We start from the raw sequence: 24,620 nt of genomic DNA on the forward strand, positions 1-24,620 counted from the left end.
TTGCGGCCACAACGCAATGCCCTAACCACTAGACGATCACGGCGAGCCAGTCATATTCGGATTTCGTGTTACGCAGTAAGCGACCAATAAGTATAGTGCATTAATCTTGCATTTTATCTGCAGTTTATGATGACTGCGTGATTATGTTTACTAATCTGTTACCCTGGAATAGAATTGAATGTAGAATCCCAAAATACGACTCAAAACAACAAAACAACGACATAACGCACAATCTGCCGAGACCAGGATTCGAACCAAGGTTATTGCGGCCACAACGCAATGTCCTAACCACTAGACGATCACGGCTAGCCAGTCATGTTCGAATTACGTGCTACTCAGGAAGCGTCGAATATGTATAGTGCATTGATATTGCATTTAATCTGCAGTTTATGATGACTGCATGATTATGTTTGCTCACCTGTTACCCTGGAAAAGAATTGAATGTAGAATCCCAAAATACGACTCAAAACAACAAAACAAAACATAACGCACAATCTGCCGAGACCAGGATTCGAACCTGGGTTATTGAGGCCACAACGAAATATCCTAACCACTAGACGATCACGGCAAGGCAGTCATGTTCGAATTACGTGCTTCTCATGAAGCGACGAATATGTATAGTGCATTGATCTTGCATTTAATCTGCAATTTATGATGACTGTGTGATTATGTTTCGTAACCTGTTACTCTGAAATGGAATTGAATGTAGAATACCAAAATACGACTCAAAACAACAAGAACTACAGATAGCACAATCTGCCCAGACCAGGATTCGAACCTGGGTTATTGCGGCCACAACGGAATGTCCTAACCGCTAGACGATCACGGCTAGCCCGTCAAGTTCGAATCAAGTGTTACTCAGTAAGCGACGAATAAATATAGTGCATTGATCTTGCATTTAATCTGCAGTTAATGATGACTGCGTGATTATGTTTCATAACCTGTTACTCTGAAATGGAATTGAATGTAGAATCCCAAAATACGACTCAAAACAACAAGAACTACATATCGCACAATCTGCCGAGACCAGGATTCGAACCTGGGTTATTGCGGGCACAACGCAATGTCCTAACCACTAGACGATCACGGCTAGCCTGTCGTGTTCGAATTACGTGCTATTCAGTAAGTGACGAATATGTATAGTGCATTGATCTTGCATTTAATCTGCAGTTTATGATGACTGCGTGATTATGTTTCGTAACCTGTTACTCTGAAATGGAATTAAATGTAGAATACCAAAATACGACTCAAAACAACAAGAACTACATATAGCATAATCTGCCCAGACCAGGATTCAAACCTGGGTTATTGCGGCCACAACGGAATGCCCTAACCACTAGACGATCACGGCTAGCCAGTCATGTTCGGATTAAATGTTAGTCAGTAAGCGACGAATAAGTATAGTGCATTGATCTTGCATTTAATCTAAAGTTTATGATGACTGCGTGATTATGTTTGCTAACCTGTTACCCTGGAATAGAATTGAATGTAGAATTCAAAAATACGAATCAAAACAAAACAACGACATATCGCACAATCTGCCGAGACCAGGATTCGAATCTGGGTTATTGCGGCCACAACGCAATGACCTAACCACTAGACGATCACGGCTAGCCAGCCATGTTCGGATATCGTGCTACTCAGTAAGCGACGAATAAGTATAGTGCATTGATATTGCATTTAATCTGCAGTTTATGATGACTGCGTGATTATGTTTGCTCACCTGTTACCCTGGAAAAGTATTGAATGTAGAATCCCAAAATACGACTCAAAACAACAAAACAAAACATAACGCACAATCTGCCGAGACCAGGATTCGAACCTGGGTTTTTGAGGCCACAACGAAATGTCCTACCCACAAGACGATCACGCAAGCCAGTCATGTTCGAATTGCGTGCTTCTCATGAAGCGACGAATATGTATAGTGCATTGATCTTGCATTTAATCTGCAGTTTATGATGACTGCGTGATTATGTTTCGTAACCTGTTACTCTGAAATGGAATTGAATGTAGAATACCAAAATACGACTCAAAACAACAAGAACTACATATAGCACAATCTGCCCAGACCAGGATTCGAACCTGGGTTATTGCGGCCACAACGGAATGTCCTAACCACTAGACGATCACGGCTAGCCAGTCAAGTTCGGATCAAGTGTTACTCAGTAAGCGACGAATAAGCATAGTGCATTGATCTTGCATTTAATCTACAGTTTATGATGACTGCGTGATTATGTTTGCAAATCTGTTACCCTGAAATGGAATTGAATGTAGAATTCCAAAATGCGACTCAAAACAACAAGAACTACATATAGCAGAATCTGCCCACACCACGATTCGAACCTGGGTTATTGCGGCCACTACGGAATGTCCTAACCACTAGACGATCACGACTAGCCAGTCAATTTCGGATCAAGTGTTACACAGTTAGCGACGAATAAGTATAGTGCATTGATCTTGCATTTAATCTACAGTTTATGATGACTGCGTGATTATGTTTGCAAATCTGTTACCCTGAAATGGAATTGAATGTAGAATTCCAAAATGCGACTCAAAACAACATATTGCACAATTTGCCGAGACCAGGATTCGAACCTGGGTTATTGCGGCCACAACGCAATGTCCTAACCACTAGACGATTACGGCTAGCCAGTCATGTTTGAATTACGTGCTATTCAGTAAGTCACGAATATCTATAGTGCATTGATCTTGCATTTAATCTGCAGTTTATGATGACTGCGTGATTATGTTTCGTAACCTGTTACTCTGAAATGGAATTGAATGTAGAATCCCAAAATACGACTCAAAACAACAAGAACTACATATAGCACAATCTGCCGAGACCAGGATTCGAACCTGGGTTATTGCGGCCACAACGCAATGTCCTAACCACTAGACGATCACGGCTAGCCAGTCACGTACGGGGAATTGTTGCTCAGTAAGCGAAGAATAAGTATAGTGCATTGTTCTTGCATTTAATCTAAAGTTTATGATGACTGCGTGATTATGTTTGCTAACCTGTTACTCTGAAATGGAATTGAATGTAGAATACCGAAATACGACTCAAAACATCAAGAACTACATATCGCACAATCTGCCGAGACCAGCATTCGAAAATGTGTTATTGCGGCCACAACGCAATGCCCTAACCACTAGACGATCACGGCGAGCCAGTCATATTCGGATTTCGTGTTACGCAGTAAGCGACCAATAAGTATAGTGCATTAATCTTGCATTTTATCTGCAGTTTATGATGACTGCGTGATTATGTTTACTAATCTGTTACCCTGGAATAGAATTGAATGTAGAATCCCAAAATACGACTCAAAACAACAAAACAACGACATAACGCACAATCTGCCGAGACCAGGATTCGAACCAAGGTTATTGCGGCCACAACGCAATGTCCTAACCACTAGACGATCACGGCTAGCCAGTCATGTTCGAATTACGTACTACTCAGGAAGCGTCGAATATGTATAGTGCATTGATATTGCATTTAATCTGCAGTTTATGATGACTGCATGATTATGTTTGCTCACCTGTTACCCTGGAAAAGAATTGAATGTAGAATCCCAAAATACGACTCAAAACAACAAAACAAAACATAACGAACAATCTGCCGAGACCAGGATTCGAACCTGGGTTATTGAGGCCACAACGAAATTTCCTAACCACTAGACGATCACGGCAAGGCAGTCATGTTCGAATTACGTGCTTCTCATGAAGCGACGAGTATGTATAGTGCATTGATCTTGCATTTAATCTGCAATTTATGATGACTGTGTGATTATGTTTCGTAACCTGTTACTCTGAAATGAAATTGAATGTAGAATACCAAAATACGACTCAAAACAACAAGAACTACAGATAGCACAATCTGCCCAGACCAGGATTCGAACCTGGGTTATTGCGGCCACAACGGAATGTCCTAACCACTAGACGATCACGGCTAGCCCGTCAAGTTCGAATCAAGTGTTACTCAGTAAGCGACGAATAAATATAGTGCATTGATCTTGCATTTAATCTGCAGTTTATGATGACTGCGTGATTATGTTTCATAACCTGTTACTCTGAAATGGAATTGAATGTAGAATCCCAAAATACGACTCAAAACAACAAGAACTACATATCGCACAATCTGCCGAGACCAGGATTCGAACCTGGGTTATTGCGGGCACAACGCAATGTCCTAACCACTAGACGATCACGGCTAGCCTGTCGTGTTCGAATTTCGTGCTATTCAGTAAGTGACGAATATGTATAGTGCATTGATCTTGCATTTAATCTGCAGTTTATGATGACTGCGTGATTATGTTTCGTAACCTGTTACTCTGAAATGGAATTAAATGTAGAATACCAAAATACGACTCAAAACAACAAGAAATACATATAGCATAATCTGCCCAGACCAGGATTCGAACCTGGGTTATTGCGGCCACAACGCAATGTCCTAACCACTAGACGATCACGGCTAGCCAGTCATGTTCGGATTAAATGTTAGTCAGTAAGCGACGAATAAGTAGAGTGCATTGATCTTGCATTTAATCTAAAGTTTATGATGACTGCGTGATTATGTTTGCTAACCTGTTACCCTGGAATAGAATTGAATGTAGAATTCAAAAATACGAATCAAAACAAAACAACGACATATCGCACAATCTGCCGAGACCAGGATTCGAATCTGGGTTATTGCGGCCACAACGCAATGACCTAACCACTAGACGATCACGGCTAGCCAGCCATGTTCGGATATCGTGCTACTCAGTAAGCGACGAATAAGTATAGTGCATTGATATTGCATTTAATCTGCAGTTTATGATGACTGCGTGATTATGTTTGCTCACCTGTTACCCTGGAAAAGTATTGAATGTAGATTCCCAAAATACGACTCAAAACAACAAAACAATACATAACGCACAATCTGCCGAGACCACGATTCGAACCTGGGTTATTGAGGCCACAACGAAATGTCCTACCCACTAGACGATCACGCAAGGCAGTCATGTTCGAATTGCGTGCTTCTCATGAAGCGACGAATATGTATAGTGCATTGATCTTGCATTTAATCTGCAGTTTATGATGACTGCGTGATTATGTTTCGTAACCTGTTACTCTGAAATGGAATTGAATGTAGAATACCAAAATACGACTCAAAACAACAAGAACTACATATAGCACAATCTGCCCAGACCAGGATTCGAACCTGGGTTATTGCGGCCACAACGGAATGTCCTAACCACTAGACGATCACGGCTAGCCAGTCAAGTTCGGATCAAGTGTTACTCAGTAAGCGACGAATAAGCATAGTGCATTGATCTTGCATTAATCTACAGTTTATGATGACTGCGTGATTATGTTTGCAAATCTGTTACTCTGAAATGGAATTGAATGTAGAATACCAAAATACGACTCAAAACAACAAGAACTACATATAGCACAATCTGCCGAGACCAGCATTCGAACCTGTGTTATTGCGGCCACAACGCAATGCCCTAACCACTAGACGATCACGGCGAGCCAGTCATATTCGGATTTCGTGTTACGCAGTAAGCGACCAATAAGTATAGTGCATTAATCTTGCATTTTATCTGCAGTTTATGATGACTGCGTGATTATGTTTACTAATCTGTTACCCTGGAATAGAATTGAATGTAGAATCCCAAAATACGACTCAAAACAACAAAACAACGACATAACGCACAATCTGCCGAGACCAGGATTCGAACCAAGGTTATTGCGGCCACAACGCAATGTCCTAACCACTAGACGATCACGGCTAGCCAGTCATGTTCGAATTACGTGCTACTCAGGAAGCGTCGAATATGTATAGTGCATTGATATTGCATTTAATCTGCAGTTTATGATGACTGCATGATTATGTTTGCTCACCTGTTACCCTGGAAAAGAATTGAATGTAGAATCCCAAAATACGAATCAAAACAAAACAACGACATATCGCACAATCTGCAGAGACCAGGATTCGAGTCTGGGTTATTGCGGCCACAACGCAATGACCTAACCACTGGACGATCACGCCTAGCCAGCCATGTTCGAATTACGTGCTACTCAGTAAGCGACAAAAAAGTAAGTGCATTGATCTTGCATTAATCTACAGTTTATGATGACTGCGTGATTATGTTTGCAAATCTGTTACCCTGAAATGGAATTGAATGTAGAATTCCAAAATACGACTCAAAACAACAAGAACTACATATCGCACAATCTGCCGAGACCAGGATTCGAACCTGGGTTATTGCGGCCGCAACGGAATGTCCTAACCACTAGTCGATCACGACTAGCCAGTCAAGTTCGGATCAAGTGTTACTCAGTAAGCGACGAATAAGTATAGTGCATTGATCTTGCATTTAATCTGCAGTTTATGATGACTGCGTGATTATGTTTGCTAATCTGTTACCCTGGAAAAGAATTGAATGTAGAATCCCAAAATACGACTCAAAACAACAAAACAAAACATAACGCACAATCTGCCGAGACCAGGATTCGAACCTGGGTTATTGAGGCCACAACGAAATGTCCTAACCACTAGACGATCACGGCAAGGCAGTCATGTTCGAATTACGTGCTTCTCATGAAGCGACGAATATGTATAGTGCATTGATCTTGCATTTAATCTGCAGTTTATGGTGACTGTGTGATTATGTTTCGTAACCTGTTACTCTGAAATGGAATTGAATGTAGAATACCAAAATACGACTCAAAACAACAAGAACTACATATTGCACAATCTGCCCAGACCAGGATTCGAACCTGGGTTATTGCGGGCACAACGGAATGTCCTAACCACTAGACGATCACGACTAGCCAGTCAAGTTCGGATCAAGTGTTACTCAGTAAGCGACGAATAAGTATAGTGCATTGATCTTGCATTTAATCTACAGTTTATGATGACTGCGTGATTATGTTTGCAAATCTGTTACCCTGAAATGGAATTGAATGTAGAATTCCAAAATGCGACTCAAAACAACAACAAAAACAACATATCGCACAATTTGCCGAGACCAGGATTCGAACCTGGGTTATTGCGGCCACAACGCAAGGTCCTAACCACTGGACGATCACGCCTAGCCAGCCATGTTCGAATTACGTGCTACTCAGTAAGCGACAAAAAAGTAAGTGCATTGATCTTGCATTAATCTACAGTTTATGATGACTGCGTGATTATGTTTGCAAATCTGTTACCCTGAAATGGAATTGAATGTAGAATTCCAAAATACGACTCAAAACAACAAGAACTACATATCGCACAATCTGCCGAGACCAGCATTCGAACCTGTGTTATTGCGGCCACAACGCAATTCCCTAACCACTAGACGATCACGGCGAGCCAGTCATATTCGGATTTCGTGTTACGCATTAAGCGACCAATAAGTATAGTGCATTGATCTTGCATTTAATCTGCAGTTTATGATGACTGCGTGATTATGTTTGCTAATCTGTTACCCTGGAATAGAATTGAATGTAGAATCCCAAAATACGACTCAAAACAACAAAACAACGACATAACGCACAATCTGCCGAGACCAGGATTCGAACAAAGGTTATTGCGGCCACAACGCAATGTCCTAACCACTAGACGTTCACGGCTAGCCAGTCATGTTCGAATTACGTGCTACTCAGGAAGCGTCGAATATGTATAGTGCATTGATAATGCATTTAATCTACAGTTTATGATGACTGCGTGATTATGTTTGCTAACCTGTTACTCTGAAATGAAATTGAATGTAGAATACCAAAATACGACTCAAAACAACAAGAACTACATATCGCACAATCTGCCGAGACCAGCATTCGAACCTGTGTTATTGCGGCCACAACGCAATGCCCTAACCACTAGACGATCACGGCGAGCCAGTCATATTCGGGTTTCGTGTTACGCATTAAGCGACCAATAAGTATAGTGCATTGATCTTGCATTTAATCTGCAGTTTATGATGACTGCGTGATTATGTTTGCTAATCTGTTACCCTGGAATAAAATTGAATGTAGAATCCCATAATACGACTCAAAACAACAAAACAACGACATAACGCACAATCTGCCGAGACCAGGATTCGAACAAAGGTTATTGCGGCCACAACGCAATGTCCTAACCACTAGACGTTCACGGCTAGCCAGTCATGTTCGAATTACGTGCTACTCAGGAAGCGTCGAATATGTATAGTGCATTGATCTTGCATTTAATCAGCAGTTTACGATGACTGCGTGATTATGTTTCGTAACCTGTGACTCTGAAATGGAATTGAATGTAGAATCCCAAATTACGACACAAAACAACAAGATCTACATATAGCACAATCTGCCGAGACCAGGATTCGAACCTGGGTTATTGCGGGCACAACGCAATGTCCTAACCACTAGACGATCACGGCTAGCCAGTCATGTTCGAATTTCGTGCTACTCAGTAAGCGACGAATATGTATAGTGCACTGATCTTGCATTAATCTACAGTTTATGATGACTGCGTGATTATGTTTGCAAATCTGTTACCCTGAAATGGTATTGAATGTAGAATCCCAAAATACGACTCAAAACAACAAAACAAAACATAACGCACAATCTGCCGAGACCAGGATTCGAACCTGGGTTATTGTGGCCACAACGCAATGTCCTAACCACTAGACGATCACGGCTAGCCAGTCAAGTTCGGATTAAGTGTTACTCAGTAAGCGACGAAGATGTATAGTGCATTGATCTTGCATTTAATCTAAAGTTAATGATGACTGCGTGATTATGTTTGCTAACCTGTTACCCTGGAATAGAATTGAATGTAGAATTCAAAAATACGAATCAAAACAAAACAACGACATATCGCACAATCTGCAGAGACCAGGATTCGAGTCTGGGTTATTGCGGCCACAACGCAATGACCTAACCACTGGACGATCACGCCTAGCCAGCCATGTTCGAATTACGTGCTACTCAGTAAGCGACAAAAAAGTAAGTGCATTGATCTTGCATTAATCTACAGTTTATGATGACTGCGTGATTATGTTTGCTAATCTGTTACCCTGGAAAAGAATTGAATGTAGAATCCCAAAATACGACTCAAAACAACAAAACAAAACATAAGGCACAATCTGCCGAGACCAGGATTCGAACCTGGGTTATTGAGGCCACAACGAAATGTCCTAACCACTAGACGATCACGGCAAGGCAGTCATGTTCGAATTACGTGCTTCTCATGAAGCGACGAATATGTATAGTGCATTGATCTTGCATTTAATCTGCAGTTTATGGTGACTGTGTGATTATGTTTCGTAACCTGTTACTCTGAAATGGAATTGAATGTAGAATACCAAAATACGACTCAAAACAACAAGAACTACATATTGCACAATCTGCCCAGACCAGGATTCGAACCTGGGTTATTGCGGCCACAACGGAATGTCCTAACCACTAGACGATCACGACTAGCCAGTCAAGTTCGGATCAAGTGTTACTCAGTAAGCGACGAATAAGTATAGTGCATTGATCTTGCATTTAATCTACAGTTTATGATGACTGCGTGATTATGTTTGCAAATCTGTTACCCTGAAATGGAATTGAATGTAGAATTCCAAAATGCGACTCAAAACAACAACAAAAACAACATATCGCACAATTTGCCGAGACCAGGATTCGAACCTGGGTTATTGCGGCCACAACGCAATGTCCTAACCACTGGACGATCACGCCTAGCCAGCCATGTTCGAATTACGTGCTACTCAGTAAGCGACAAAAAAGTAAGTGCATTGATCTTGCATTAATCTACAGTTTATGATGACTGCGTGATTATGTTTGCAAATCTGTTACCCTGAAATGGAATTGAATGTAGAATTCCAAAATACGACTCAAAACAACAAGAACTACATATCGCACAATCTGCCGAGACCAGCATTCGAACCTGTGTTATTGCGGCCACAACGCAATTCCCTAACCACTAGACGATCACGGCGAGCCAGTCATATTCGGATTTCGTGTTACGCATTAAGCGACCAATAAGTATAGTGCATTGATCTTGCATTTAATCTGCAGTTTATGATGACTGCGTGATTATGTTTGCTAATCTGTTACCCTGGAATAGAATTGAATGTAGAATCCCAAAATACGACTCAAAACAACAAAACAACGACATAACGCACAATCTGCCGAGACCAGGATTCGAACAAAGGTTATTGCGGCCACAACGCAATGTCCTAACCACTAGACGTTCACGGCTAGCCAGTCATGTTCGAATTACGTGCTACTCAGGAAGCGTCGAATATGTATAGTGCATTGATAATGCATTTAATCTACAGTTTATGATGACTGCGTGATTATGTTTGCTAACCTGTTACTCTGAAATGAAATTGAATGTAGAATACCAAAATACGACTCAAAACAACAAGAACTACATATCGCACAATCTGCCGAGACCAGCATTCGAACCTGTGTTATTGCGGCCACAACGCAATGCCCTAACCACTAGACGATCACGGCGAGCCAGTCATATTCGGGTTTCGTGTTACGCATTAAGCGACCAATAAGTATAGTGCATTGATCTTGCATTTAATCTGCAGTTTATGATGACTGCGTGATTATGTTTGCTAATCTGTTACCCTGGAATAAAATTGAATGTAGAATCCCATAATACGACTCAAAACAACAAAACAACGACATAACGCACAATCTGCCGAGACCAGGATTCGAACAAAGGTTATTGCGGCCACAACGCAATGTCCTAACCACTAGACGTTCACGGCTAGCCAGTCATGTTCGAATTACGTGCTACTCAGGAAGCGTCGAATATGTATAGTGCATTGATCTTGCATTTAATCAGCAGTTTACGATGACTGCGTGATTATGTTTCGTAACCTGTGACTCTGAAATGGAATTGAATGTAGAATCCCAAATTACGACACAAAACAACAAGATCTACATATAGCACAATCTGCCGAGACCAGGATTCGAACCTGGGTTATTGCGGGCACAACGCAATGTCCTAACCACTAGACGATCACGGCTAGCCAGTCATGTTCGAATTTCGTGCTACTCAGTAAGCGACGAATATGTATAGTGCACTGATCTTGCATTAATCTACAGTTTATGATGACTGCGTGATTATGTTTGCAAATCTGTTACCCTGAAATGGTATTGAATGTAGAATCCCAAAATACGACTCAAAACAACAAAACAAAACATAACGCACAATCTGCCGAGACCAGGATTCGAACCTGGGTTATTGCGGCCACAACGCAATGTCCTAACCACTAGACGATCACGGCTAGCCAGTCAAGTTCGGATTAAGTGTTACTCAGTAAGCGACGAAGATGTATAGTGCATTGATCTTGCATTTAATCTAAAGTTAATGATGACTGCGTGATTATGTTTGCTAACCTGTTACCCTGGAATAGAATTGAATGTAGAATTCAAAAATACGAATCAAAACAAAACAACGACATATCGCACAATCTGCAGAGACCAGGATTCGAGTCTGGGTTATTGCGGCCACAACGCAATGACCTAACCACTGGACGATCACGCCTAGCCAGCCATGTTCGAATTACGTGCTACTCAGTAAGCGACAAAAAAGTAAGTGCATTGATCTTGCATTAATCTACAGTTTATGATGACTGCGTGATTATGTTTGCTAATCTGTTACCCTGGAAAAGAATTGAATGTAGAATCCCAAAATACGACTCAAAACAACAAAACAAAACATAAGGCACAATCTGCCGAGACCAGGATTCGAACCTGGGTTATTGAGGCCACAACGAAATGTCCTAACCACTAGACGATCACGGCAAGGCAGTCATGTTCGAATTACGTGCTTCTCATGAAGCGACGAATATGTATAGTGCATTGATCTTGCATTTAATCTGCAGTTTATGGTGACTGTGTGATTATGTTTCGTAACCTGTTACTCTGAAATGGAATTGAATGTAGAATACCAAAATACGACTCAAAACAACAAGAACTACATATTGCACAATCTGCCCAGACCAGGATTCGAACCTGGGTTATTGCGGCCACAACGGAATGTCCTAACCACTAGACGATCACGACTAGCCAGTCAAGTTCGGATCAAGTGTTACTCAGTAAGCGACGAATAAGTATAGTGCATTGATCTTGCATTTAATCTACAGTTTATGATGACTGCGTGATTATGTTTGCAAATCTGTTACCCTGAAATGGAATTGAATGTAGAATTCCAAAATGCGACTCAAAACAACAACAAAAACAACATATCGCACAATTTGCCGAGACCAGGATTCGAACCTGGGTTATTGCGGCCACAACGCAATGTCCTAACCACTGGACGATCACGCCTAGCCAGCCATGTTCGAATTACGTGCTACTCAGTAAGCGACAAAAAAGTAAGTGCATTGATCTTGCATTAATCTACAGTTTATGATGACTGCGTGATTATGTTTGCAAATCTGTTACCCTGAAATGGAATTGAATGTAGAATTCCAAAATACGACTCAAAACAACAAGAACTACATATCGCACAATCTGCCGAGACCAGCATTCGAACCTGTGTTATTGCGGCCACAACGCAATTCCCTAACCACTAGACGATCACGGCGAGCCAGTCATATTCGGATTTCGTGTTACGCATTAAGCGACCAATAAGTATAGTGCATTGATCTTGCATTTAATCTGCAGTTTATGATGACTGCGTGATTATGTTTGCTAATCTGTTACCCTGGAATAGAATTGAATGTAGAATCCCAAAATACGACTCAAAACAACAAAACAACGACATAACGCACAATCTGCCGAGACCAGGATTCGAACAAAGGTTATTGCGGCCACAACGCAATGTCCTAACCACTAGACGTTCACGGCTAGCCAGTCATGTTCGAATTACGTGCTACTCAGGAAGCGTCGAATATGTATAGTGCATTGATAATGCATTTAATCTACAGTTTATGATGACTGCGTGATTATGTTTGCTAACCTGTTACTCTGAAATGAAATTGAATGTAGAATACCAAAATACGACTCAAAACAACAAGAACTACATATCGCACAATCTGCCGAGACCAGCATTCGAACCTGTGTTATTGCGGCCACAACGCAATGCCCTAACCACTAGACGATCACGGCGAGCCAGTCATATTCGGGTTTCGTGTTACGCATTAAGCGACCAATAAGTATAGTGCATTGATCTTGCATTTAATCTGCAGTTTATGATGACTGCGTGATTATGTTTGCTAATCTGTTACCCTGGAATAAAATTGAATGTAGAATCCCAAAATACGACTCAAAACAACAAAACAACGACATAACGCACAATCTGCCGAGACCAGGATTCGAACAAAGGTTATTGCGGCCACAACGCAATGTCCTAACCACTAGACGTTCACGGCTAGCCAGTCATGTTCGAATTACGTGCTACTCAGGAAGCGTCGAATATGTATAGTGCATTGATCTTGCATTTAATGATGACTGTGTGATTATGTTTCGTAACCTGTTGCTCTGAAATGGAATTGAATGTAGAATCCCAAAAGACGACTCAAAACAACAAGAACTACATATCGCACAATCTGCCGAGACCAGGTTTCGAACCTGGGTTATTGCGGGCACAACGCAATGTCCTAACCACTAGACGATCACGGCTAGCCAGTCATGTTCGAATTACGTGCTATTCAGTAAGTGACGAATATGTATAGTGCATTGATCTTGCATTTAATCCGCAGTTTATGATGACTGAGTGATTATGTTTCGTAACCTGTTACTCTGAAATGGAATTGAATGTAGAATACCAAAATACGACTCAAAACAACAAGAACTACATATAGTACAATCTGCCCAGACCAGGATTCTAACCTGGGTTATTGCGGCCACAACGGAATGTCCTAACCACTAGACGATCACGGCTAGCCAGTCATGTTCGGATCAAGTGTTACTCAGTAAGCGACGAAGATGTATAGTGCATTGATCTTGCATTTAATCTAAAGTTTATGATGACTGCGTGATTATGTTTGCTAACCTGTTACCCTGGAATAGAATTGAATGTAGAATTCAAAAATACGAATCAAAACAAAACAGCGACATATCGCACAATCTGCAGAGACCAGGATTCGAGTCTGGGTTATTGCGGCCACAACGCAATGACCTAACCACTGGACGATCACGCCTAGCCAGCCATGTTCGAATTACGTGCTACTCAGTAAGCGACAAAAAAGTAAGTGCATTGATCTTGCATTAATCTACAGTTTATGATGACTGCGTGATTATGTTTGCAAATCTGTTACCTTGAAATGGAATTGAATGTAGAATTCCAAAATACGACTCAAAACAACAAGAACTACATATCGCACAATCTGCCGAGACCAGGATTCGAACCTGGGTTATTGCGGCCGCAACGGAATGTCCTAACCACTAGTCGATCACGACTAGCCAGTCAAGTTCGGATCAAGTGTTACTCAGTAAGCGACGAATAAGTATAGTGCATTGATCTTGCATTTAATCTGCAGTTTATGATGACTGCGTGATTATGTTTGCTAATCTGTTACCCTGGAAAAGAATTGAATGTAGAATCCCAAAATACGACTCAAAACAACAAAACAAAACATAACGCACAATCTGCCGAGACCAGGATTCGAACCTGGGTTATTGAGGCCACAACGAAATGTCCTAACCACTAGACGATCACGGCAAGGCAGTCATGTTCGAATTACGTGCTTCTCATGAAGCGACGAATATGTATAGTGCATTGATCTTGCATTTAATCTGCAGTTTATGGTGACTGTGTGATTATGTTTCGTAACCTGTTACTCTGAAATGGAATTGAATGTAGAATACCAAAATACGACTCAAAACAACAAGAACTACATATAGCACAATCTGCCCAGACCAGGATTTGAACCTGGGTTATTGCGGCCACAACGGAATGTCCTAACCACTAGACGATCACGACTAGCCAGTCAAGTTCGGATCAAGTGTTACTCAGTAAGCGACGAAAAAGTATAGTGCATTGATCTTGCATTTAATCTACAGTTTATGATGACTGCGTGATTATGTTTGCAAATCTGTTACCCTGAAATGGAATTGAATGTAGAATTCCAAAATGCGACTCAAAACATCAAGAACTACATATAGCACAATCTGCCCAGACCAGGGTTCGAACCTGGGTTATTGCGGCCACAACGGAATGTCCTAACCACTAGACGATCACGACTAGCCAGTCAAGTTCAGATCAAGTGTTACTCAGTAAGCGACGAATAAGTATAGTGCATTGATCTTGCATTTAATCTACAGTTTATGATGACTGCGTGATTATGTTTGCAAATCTATTACCCTGAAATGGAATTGAATGTAGAATTCCAAAGTGCGACTCAAAACAACAACAAAAACAACATATCGCACAATTTGCCGAGACCAGGATTCGAACCTGGGTTATTGCGGCCACAACGCAATGTCCTAACCACTAGACGATCACGGCTAGCCAGTCATGTTCGAATTACGTGCTATTCAGTAAGTGACGAATATGTATAGTGCATTGATCTTGCATTTAATCGGCAGTTTACGATGACTGCGTGATTATGTTTCGTAACCTGTGACTCTGAAATGGAATTGAATGTAGAATCCCAAATTACGACTCAAAACAACAAGATCTACATATAGCACAATCTGCCGAGACCAGGATTCGAACCTGGGTTATTGCGGCCACAACGCAATGTCCTAACCACTAGACGATCACGGCTAGCCAGTCATGTTCGAATTTCGTGCTACTCAGTAAGCGACGAATATGTATAGTACACTGATCTTGCATTAATCTACAGTTTATGATGACTGCGTGATTATGTTTGCAAATCTGTTACCCTGAAATGGAATTGAATGTAGAATTCCAAAATACGACTCAAAACAACAAAACAACGACATAACGCACAATCTGCCGAGACCAGGATTCGAACCTGGGTTATTGCGTTCACAATGCAATATCCTATCCACGAGACGATCACGACCAACCAGTCATGTTCTGATTAGGTGCTACTCAGTAAGCGACGAATAAGTATAGTGCATTGATAATGCATTTAATCTACAGTTTATGATGACTGCGTGATTATGTTTGCTAACCTGTTACTCTGAAATGGAATTGAATGTAGAATACCAAAATACGACTCAAAACAACAAGAACTACATATCGCACAATCTGCCGAGACCAGCATTTGAACCAGTGTTATTGCGGCCACAACGCAATGCCCTAACCACTAGACGATCACGGCGAGCCAGTCATATTCTGATTTCGTGTTACGCATTAAGCGACCAATAAGTATAGTGCATTGATCTTGCATTTAATCTGCAGTTTATGATGACTGCGTGATTATGTTTGCTAATCTGTTACCCTGGAAAAGAATTGAATGTAGAATACCAAAATACGACTCAAAACAACAAGAACTACATATAGTACAATCTGCCCAGATCAGGATTCGAACCTGGGTTATTGCGACCACAACGGAATGTCCTAACCACTAGACGATCACGGCTAGCCAGTCATGTTCGGATCAAGTGTTACTCAGTAAGCGACGAATAAGTATAGTGCATTGATCTTGCATTTAATCTAAAGTTTGTGATGACTGCGTGATTATGTTTGCTAATCTGTTACCCTGGAATAGAATTGAATGTAGAATTCAAAAACACGAATCAAAACAAAACAACGACATATCGCACAATCTGCCGAGACCAGGATTCGAATCTGGATTATTGCGGCCACAACGCAATGACCTAACCACTAGACGATCACGGCTATCCAGCCATGTTCGGATATCGTGCTACTCAGTAAGCGACGAATAAGTATAGTGCATTGATATTGCATTTAATCTGCAGTTTATGATGACTGCGTGATTATGTTTGCTCACCTGTTACCCTGGAAAAGAATTGAATGTAGAATCCCAAAATACGACCAAAACAACAAGAACTACATATCGCACAATCTGCCGAGTCCAGCATTCGAACCTGTGTTATTGCGGCCACAACGCAATGCCCTAACCACTAGACGATCACGGCGAGCCAGTCATATTCGGATTTCGTGTTACGCAGTAAGCGACCAATAAGTATAGTGCATTGATCTTGCATTTAATCTGCAGTTTATGATGACTACGTGATTATGTTTGCTAATCTGTTACTTTGGAAAAGAATTGAATGTAGAATCCCAAAATACGACTCAAAACAACAAAACAACGACATAACGCACAATCTGCCGAGACCAGGATTCGAACCAAAGTTATTGCGGGCACAACGCAATGTCCTAACCACTAGACGATCACGGCTAGCCAGTCATGTTCGAATTACGTGCTATTCAGTAAGTGACGAATAAGTATAGTGCATTGATCTTGCATTTAATCTGCAGTTTATGACGACTGCGTGATTATGTATCGTAACCTGTTACTCTGAAATGGAATTGAAGGTAGAATACCAAAATACGACTCAAAACAACAAGAACTACATATAGCACAATCTGCCCAGACCAGGATTCGAACCTGGGTTATTGCGGCCACAACGGAATGTCCTAACCACTAGACGATCACGGCTAGCCAGTCATGTTCAGATCAAGTGTTACTCAGTAAGCGACGAATAAGTATAGTGCATTGATCTTGCATTTAATCTAAAGTTTATGATGACTGTGTGATTATGTTTGCTCACCTGTTACCCTGGAAAAGAATTGAATGTAGAATCCCAAAATACGACTCAAAACAACAAAACAAAACATAACGCACTATCAGCCGAGACCAGGATTCCAACCTGGGTTATTGCGGCCACAACGCAATGCCCTAACCACTAGACGATCACGGCGAGCCAGTCATATTCGGATTTCGTGTTACGCAGTAAGCGACCAATAAGTATAGTGCATTGATCTTGCATTTAATCTAAAGTTTATGATGACTGCGTGATTATGTTTGTTAACCTGTTACCCTGGAATAGAATTGAATGTAGAATTCAAAAATACGAATCAAAACAAAACAACGACTTATCGCACAATCTACCGAGACCAGGATTCGAATCTGGGTTATTGCGGCCACAACACAATGACCTAACCACTAGACGATCACGGCTAGCCAGCCATGTTCGGATATCGTGCTACTCAGTAAGCGACGAATAAGTATAGTGCATTGATATTGCATTTAATCTGCAGTTTATGATGACTGCGTGATTATGTTTGCTCACCTGTTACCCTGGAAAAGAATTGAATGTAGAATCCCAAAATACGACTCAAAACAACAAAACAAAACATAACGCACAATCTGCCGAGACCAGGATTCGAACCTGGGTTATTGAGGCCACAACGAAATGTCCTAACCACTAGACGATCACGGAAAGGCAGTCATGTTCGAATTACGTGCTTCTCATGAAGCGACGAATATGTATAGTGCATTGATCTTGCATTTAATCTACAGTTTATGATGACTGCGTGATTATGTTTGCTAACCTGTTACTCTGAAATGGAATTGAATGTAGAATACCAAAATACGACTCAAAACAACAAGAACTACATATAGCACAATCTGCCCAGACCAGGATTCGAGCCTGGGTTATTGCGGGCACAACGCAATGTCCTAACCACAAGACGATCACGGCTAGCCAGTCATGTTCGAATTTCGTGCTACTCAGTAAGCGACGAATATGTATAGTGCATTGATCTTGCATTAATCTACAGTTTATGATGACTGCGTGATTATGTTTGCAAATCTGTTACTCTGAAATGGAATTGAATGTAGAATACCAAAATACGACTCAAAACAACAAGAACTACATATAGCACAATCTGCCCAGACCAGGATTCGAACCTGGGTTATTGCGGCCACAACGGAATGTCCTAACCACTAGACGATCATGGCAAGCCAGTCATGTTCGGATCAAGTGTTACTCAGTAAGCGACGAATAAGTATAGTGCATTGATCTTGCATTTAATCTAAAGTTTGTGATGACTGCGTGATTATGTTTGCTAATCTGTTACCCTGGAATAGAATTGAATGTAGAATTCAAAAACACGAATCAAAACAAAGCAACGACATATCGCACAATCTGCCGAGACCAGGATTCGAATCTGGATTATTGCGGCCACAACGCAATGACCTAACCACTAGACGATCACGGCTATCCAGCCATGTTCGGATATCGTGCTACTCAGTAAGCGACGAATAAGTATAGTGCATTGATATTGCATTTAATCTGCAGTTTATGATGACTGCGTGATTATGTTTGCTCACCTGTTACCCTGGAAAAGAATTGAATGTAGAATCCCAAAATACGACCAAAACAACAAAACAAAACATAACGCACAATCTGCCGAGACCAGGATTCGAACCTGGGTTATTGAGGCCACAACGAACTGTCCTAACCACTAGACGATCACGGCAAGGCAGTCATGTTCGAATTACGTGCTTCTCATGAAGCGACGAATATGTATAGTGCATTGATCTTGCATTTAATCTGCAGTTTATGATGACTGCGTGATAATGTTTGCTAACCTGTTACTCTGAAATGGAATTGAATGTAGAACACCAAAATACGACTCAAAACAACAAGAACTACATATCGCACAATCTGCCGAGACTAGCATTCGAACCTGTGTTATTGCGGCCACAACGCAATGCCCTAACCACTAGACGATCACGGCGAGCCAGTCATATTCGGATTTCGTGTTACGCAGTAAGCGACCAATAAGTATAGTGCATTGATTTTGCATTTAATCTGCAGTTTATGATGACTGCGTGATTATGTTTGCTAACCTGTTACCCTGGAATAGAATTGAATGTAGAATTCAATAATACGAATCAAAACAAAACAACGACATATCGCACAATCTGCCGAGACCAGGATTCGAATCTGGGTTATTGCGGCCACAACGCAATGACCTAACCACTAGACGATCAGGGCTAGCCAGCCATGTTCGGATATCGTGCTACTCAGTAAGCGACGAATAAGTATAGTGCATTGATCTTGCATTTAATCTGCAGTTTATGATGACTGCGTGATTATGTTTCGTAACCTGTTACTCTGAAATGGAATTGAATGTAGAATCCCAAAATACGACTCAAAACAACAAGAACTACATATCGCACAATCTGCCGAGACCAGGATTCGAACCTGGGTTATTGCGGGCACAACGCAATGTCCTAACCACTAGACGATCACGGCTAGCCAGTCATGTTCGAATTACGTGCTATTCAGTAAGTGACGAATATGTATAGTGCATTGATCTTGCATTTAATCCGCAGTTTATGATGACTGAGTGATTATGTTTCGTAACCTGTTACTCTGAAATGGAATTGAATGTAGAATACCAAAATACGACTCAAAACAACAAGAACTACATATAGCACAATCTGCCCAGACTAGGATTCGAACCTGGGTTATTGCGGCCACAACGGAATGTCCTAACCACTAGACGATCACGACTAGCCAGTCAAGTTCGCATCAAGTGTTACTCAGTAAGCGACGAAAAAGTATAGTGCATTGATCTTGCATTTAATCTACAGTATATGATGACTGCGTGATTATGTTTGCAAATCTGTTACCCTGAAATGGAATTGAATGTAGAATTCCAAAATGCGACTCAAAACAACAAGAACTACATATAACACAATCTGCCCAGACCAGGATTCGAACCTGGGTTATTGCGGCCACAACGGAATGTCCTAACCACTAGACGATCACGACTAGCCAGTCAAGTTCAGATCAAGTGTTACTCAGTAAGCGACGAATAAGTATAGTGCATTGATCTTGCATTTAATCTACAGTTTATGATGACTGCGTGATTATGTTTGCAAATCTGTTACCCTGAAATGGAATTGAATGTAGAATTCCAAAATGCGACTCAAAACAACAACATATCGCACAATTTGCCGAGACCAGGATTCGAACCTGGGTTATTGCGGCCACAACGCAATGTCCTAACCACTAGACGATCACGGCTAGCCAGTCATGTTCGAATTACGTGCTATTCAGTAAGTGACGAATATGTATAGTGCATTGATCTTGCATTTAATCGGCAGTTTACGATGACTGCGTGATTATGTTTCGTAACCTGTGACTCTGAAATGGAATTGAATGTAGAATCCCAAATTACGACTCAAAACAACAAGATCTACATATAGCACAATCTGCCGAGACCAGGATTCGAACCTGGGTTATTGCGGCCACAACGCAATGTCCTAACCACTAGACGATCACGGCTAGCCAGTCATGTTCGAATTTCGTGCTACTCAGTAAGCGACGAATATGTATAGTGCACTGATCTTGCATTAATCTACAGTTTATGATGACTGCGTGATTATGTTTGCAAATCTGTTACCCTGAAATGGAATTGAATGTAGAATTCCAAAATACGACTCAAAACAACAAAACAACGACATAACGCACAATCTGCCGAGACCAGGATTCGAACCTGGGTTATTGAGGCCACAACGAAATGTCCTAACCACTAGACGATCACGGCAAGGCAGTCATGTTCGAATTACGTGCTTCTCATGAAGCGACGAATATGTATAGTGCATTGATCTTGCATTTAATCTACAGTTTATGATGACTGCGTGATTATGTTTGCTAACCTGTTACTCTGAAATGGAATTGAATGTAGAATACCAAAATACGACTCAAAACAACAAGAACTACATATAGCACAATCTGCCCAGACCAGGATTCGAGCCTGGGTTATTGCGGGCACAACGCAATGTCCTAACCACTAGACGATCACGGCTAGCCAGTCATGTTCGAATTTCGTGCTACTCAGTAAGTGACGAATATGTATAGTGCATTGATCTTGCATTTAATCTAAAGTTTATGATGACTGCGTGATTATGTTTGCTAACCTGTTACCCTGGAATAGAATTGAATGTAGAATTCAAAAATACGAATCAAAACAAAACAACGACATATCGCACAATCTGCAGAGACCAGGATTCGAGTCTGGGTTATTGCGGCCACAACGCAATGACCTAACCACTGGACGATCACGCCTAGCCAGCCATGTTCGAATTACGTGCTACTCAGTAAGCGACAAAAAAGTAAGTGCATTGATCTTGCATTAATCTACAGTTTATGATGACTGCGTGATTATGTTTGCAAATCTGTTACCCTGAAATGGAATTGAATGTAGAATTCCAAAATACGACTCAAAACAACAAGAACTACATATCGCACAATCTGCCGAGACCAGGATTCGAACCTGGGTTATTGCGGCCGCAACGGAATGTCCTAACCACTAGTCGATCACGACTAGCCAGTCAAGTTCGGATCAAGTGTTACTCAGTAAGCGACGAATAAGTATAGTGCATTGATCTTGCATTTAATCTGCAGTTTATGATGACTGCGTGATTATGTTTGCTAATCTGTTACCCTGGAAAAGAATTGAATGTAGAATCCCAAAATACGACTCAAAACAACAAAACAAAACATAACGCACAATCTGCCGAGACCAGGATTCGAACCTGGGTTATTGAGGCCACAACGAAATGTCCTAACCACTAGACGATCACGGCAAGGCAGTCATGTTCGAATTACGTGCTTCTCATGAAGCGACGAATATGTATAGTGCATTGATCTTGTATTTAATCTGCAGTTTATGGTGACTGTGTGATTATGTTTCGTAACCTGTTACTCTGAAATGGAATTGAATGTAGAATACCAAAATACGACTCAAAATAACAAGAACTACATATAGCACAATCTGCCCAGACCAGGATTCGAACCTGGGTTATTGCGGCCACAACGGAATGTCCTAACCACTAGACAATCACGACTAGCCAGTCAAGTTCGGATCAAGTGTTACTCAGTAAGCGACGAATAAGTATAGTGCATTGATCTTGCATTTAATCTACAGTTTATGATGACTGCGTGATTATGTTTGCAAATCTGTTACCCTGAAATGGAATTGAATGTAGAATTCCAAAATGCTACTCAAAACAACAAGAACTACATATAGCACAATCTGCCCAGACCAGGATTCGAACCTGGGTTATTGCGGCCACAACGGAATGTCCTAACCACTAGACGATCACGACTAGCCAGTCAAGTTCAGATCAAGTGTTACTCAGTAAGCGACGAATAAGTATAGTGCATTGATCTTGCATTTAATCTACAGTTTATGATGACTGCGTGATTATGTTTGCAAATCTGTTACCCTGAAATGGAATTGAATGTAGAATTCCAAAATGCGACTCAAAACAACAACATATCGCACAATTTGCCGAGACCAGGATTCGAACCTGGGTTATTGCGGCCACAACGCAATGTCCTAACCACTAGACGATCACGGCTAGCCAGTCATGTTCGAATTACGTGCTATTCAGTAAGTGACGAATATGTATAGTGCATTGATCTTGCATTTAATCGGCAGTTTACGATGACTGCGTGATTATGTTTCGTAACCTGTGACTCTGAAATGGAATTGAATGTAGAATCCCAAATTACGACTCAAAACAACAAGATCTACATATAGCACATTCTGCCGAGACCAGGATTAGAACCTGGGTTATTGCGGCCACAACGCAATGTCCTAACCACTAGACGATCACGGCTAGCCAGTCATGTTCGAATTTCGTGCTACTCAGTAAGCGACGAATATGTATAGTGCACTGATCTTGCATTAATCTACAGTTTATGATGACTGCGTGATTATGTTTGCAAATCTGTTACCCTGAAATGGAATTGAATGTAGAATTCCAAAATACGACTCAAAACAACAAAACAACGACATAACGCACAATCTGCCGAGACCAGGATTCGAACCTGGGTTATTGAGGCCACAACGAAATGTCCTAACCACTAGACGATCACGGCAAGGCAGTCATGTTCGAATTACGTGCTTCTCATGAAGCGACGAATATGTATAGTGCATTGATCTTGCATTTAATCTACAGTTTATGATGACTGCGTGATTATGTTTGCTAACCTGTTACTCTGAAATGGAATTGAATGTAGAATACCAAAATACGACTCAAAACAACAAGAACTACATATAGCACAATCTGCCCAGACCAGGATTCGAGCCTGGGTTATTGCGGGCACAACGCAATGTCCTAACCACAAGACGATCACGGCTAGCCAGTCATGTTCGAATTTCGTGCTACTCAGTAAGCGACGAATATGTATAGTGCATTGATCTTGCATTAATCTACAGTTAATGATGACTGCGTGATTATGTTTGCAAATCTGTTACTCTGAAATGGAATTGAATGTAGAATACCAAAATACGACTCAAAACAACAAGAACTACATATAGCACAATCTGCCCAGACCAGGATTCGAACCTGGGTTATTGCGGCCACAACGGAATGTCCTAACCACTAGACTATCACGGCAAGCCAGTCATGTTCGGATCAAGTGTTACTCAGTAAGCGACGAATAAGTATAGTGCATTGATCTTGCATTTAATCTAAAGTTTGTGATGACTGCGTGATTATGTTTGCTAATCTGTTACCCTGGAATAGAATTGAATGTAGAATTCAAAAACACGAATCAAAACAAAACAACGACATATCGCACAATCTGCCGAGACCAGGATTCGAATCTGGATTATTGCGGCCACAACGCAATGACCTAACCACTAGACGATCACGGCTATCCAGCCATGTTCGGATATCGTGCTACTCAGTAAGCGACGAATAAGTATAGTGCATTGATAT

General features: G+C 41.2%; 9 non-coding genes across 9 annotated transcripts; all 9 read right to left on the reverse strand.

Moving 5' to 3' along the window:
• Positions 1–1,018: 1,018 nt before the first annotated feature.
• Positions 1,019–1,090, reverse strand: TRNAH-GUG (transfer RNA histidin (anticodon GUG)). The gene has a single exon. It is a non-coding gene; the product is annotated as a tRNA-His (tRNA).
• A 1,745-nt stretch (positions 1,091–2,835) lies between these two features.
• TRNAH-GUG (transfer RNA histidin (anticodon GUG)) lies at positions 2,836–2,907 on the reverse strand. Its single transcript has one exon. It is a non-coding gene; the product is annotated as a tRNA-His (tRNA).
• Positions 2,908–4,142: 1,235 nt separating this feature from the next.
• TRNAH-GUG (transfer RNA histidin (anticodon GUG)) lies at positions 4,143–4,214 on the reverse strand. The gene has a single exon. It is a non-coding gene; the product is annotated as a tRNA-His (tRNA).
• Positions 4,215–11,195: 6,981 nt separating this feature from the next.
• Positions 11,196–11,267, reverse strand: TRNAH-GUG (transfer RNA histidin (anticodon GUG)). Its single transcript has one exon. It is a non-coding gene; the product is annotated as a tRNA-His (tRNA).
• Positions 11,268–15,364: 4,097 nt separating this feature from the next.
• On the reverse strand, positions 15,365–15,436 carry TRNAH-GUG (transfer RNA histidin (anticodon GUG)). Its single transcript has one exon. It is a non-coding gene; the product is annotated as a tRNA-His (tRNA).
• A 189-nt stretch (positions 15,437–15,625) lies between these two features.
• Positions 15,626–15,697, reverse strand: TRNAH-GUG (transfer RNA histidin (anticodon GUG)). The gene has a single exon. It is a non-coding gene; the product is annotated as a tRNA-His (tRNA).
• Positions 15,698–20,838: 5,141 nt separating this feature from the next.
• Positions 20,839–20,910, reverse strand: TRNAH-GUG (transfer RNA histidin (anticodon GUG)). Its single transcript has one exon. It is a non-coding gene; the product is annotated as a tRNA-His (tRNA).
• Positions 20,911–21,099: 189 nt separating this feature from the next.
• TRNAH-GUG (transfer RNA histidin (anticodon GUG)) lies at positions 21,100–21,171 on the reverse strand. Its single transcript has one exon. It is a non-coding gene; the product is annotated as a tRNA-His (tRNA).
• Positions 21,172–23,180: 2,009 nt separating this feature from the next.
• On the reverse strand, positions 23,181–23,252 carry TRNAH-GUG (transfer RNA histidin (anticodon GUG)). The gene has a single exon. It is a non-coding gene; the product is annotated as a tRNA-His (tRNA).
• Positions 23,253–24,620: the final 1,368 nt, after the last annotated feature.

Source organism: Saccoglossus kowalevskii, chromosome 6 (assembly GCF_978046115.1).
Source record: "Saccoglossus kowalevskii chromosome 6, keSacKowa6.1, whole genome shotgun sequence".
In the NCBI taxonomy this organism is placed as follows: domain Eukaryota; kingdom Metazoa; phylum Hemichordata; class Enteropneusta; family Harrimaniidae; genus Saccoglossus; species Saccoglossus kowalevskii.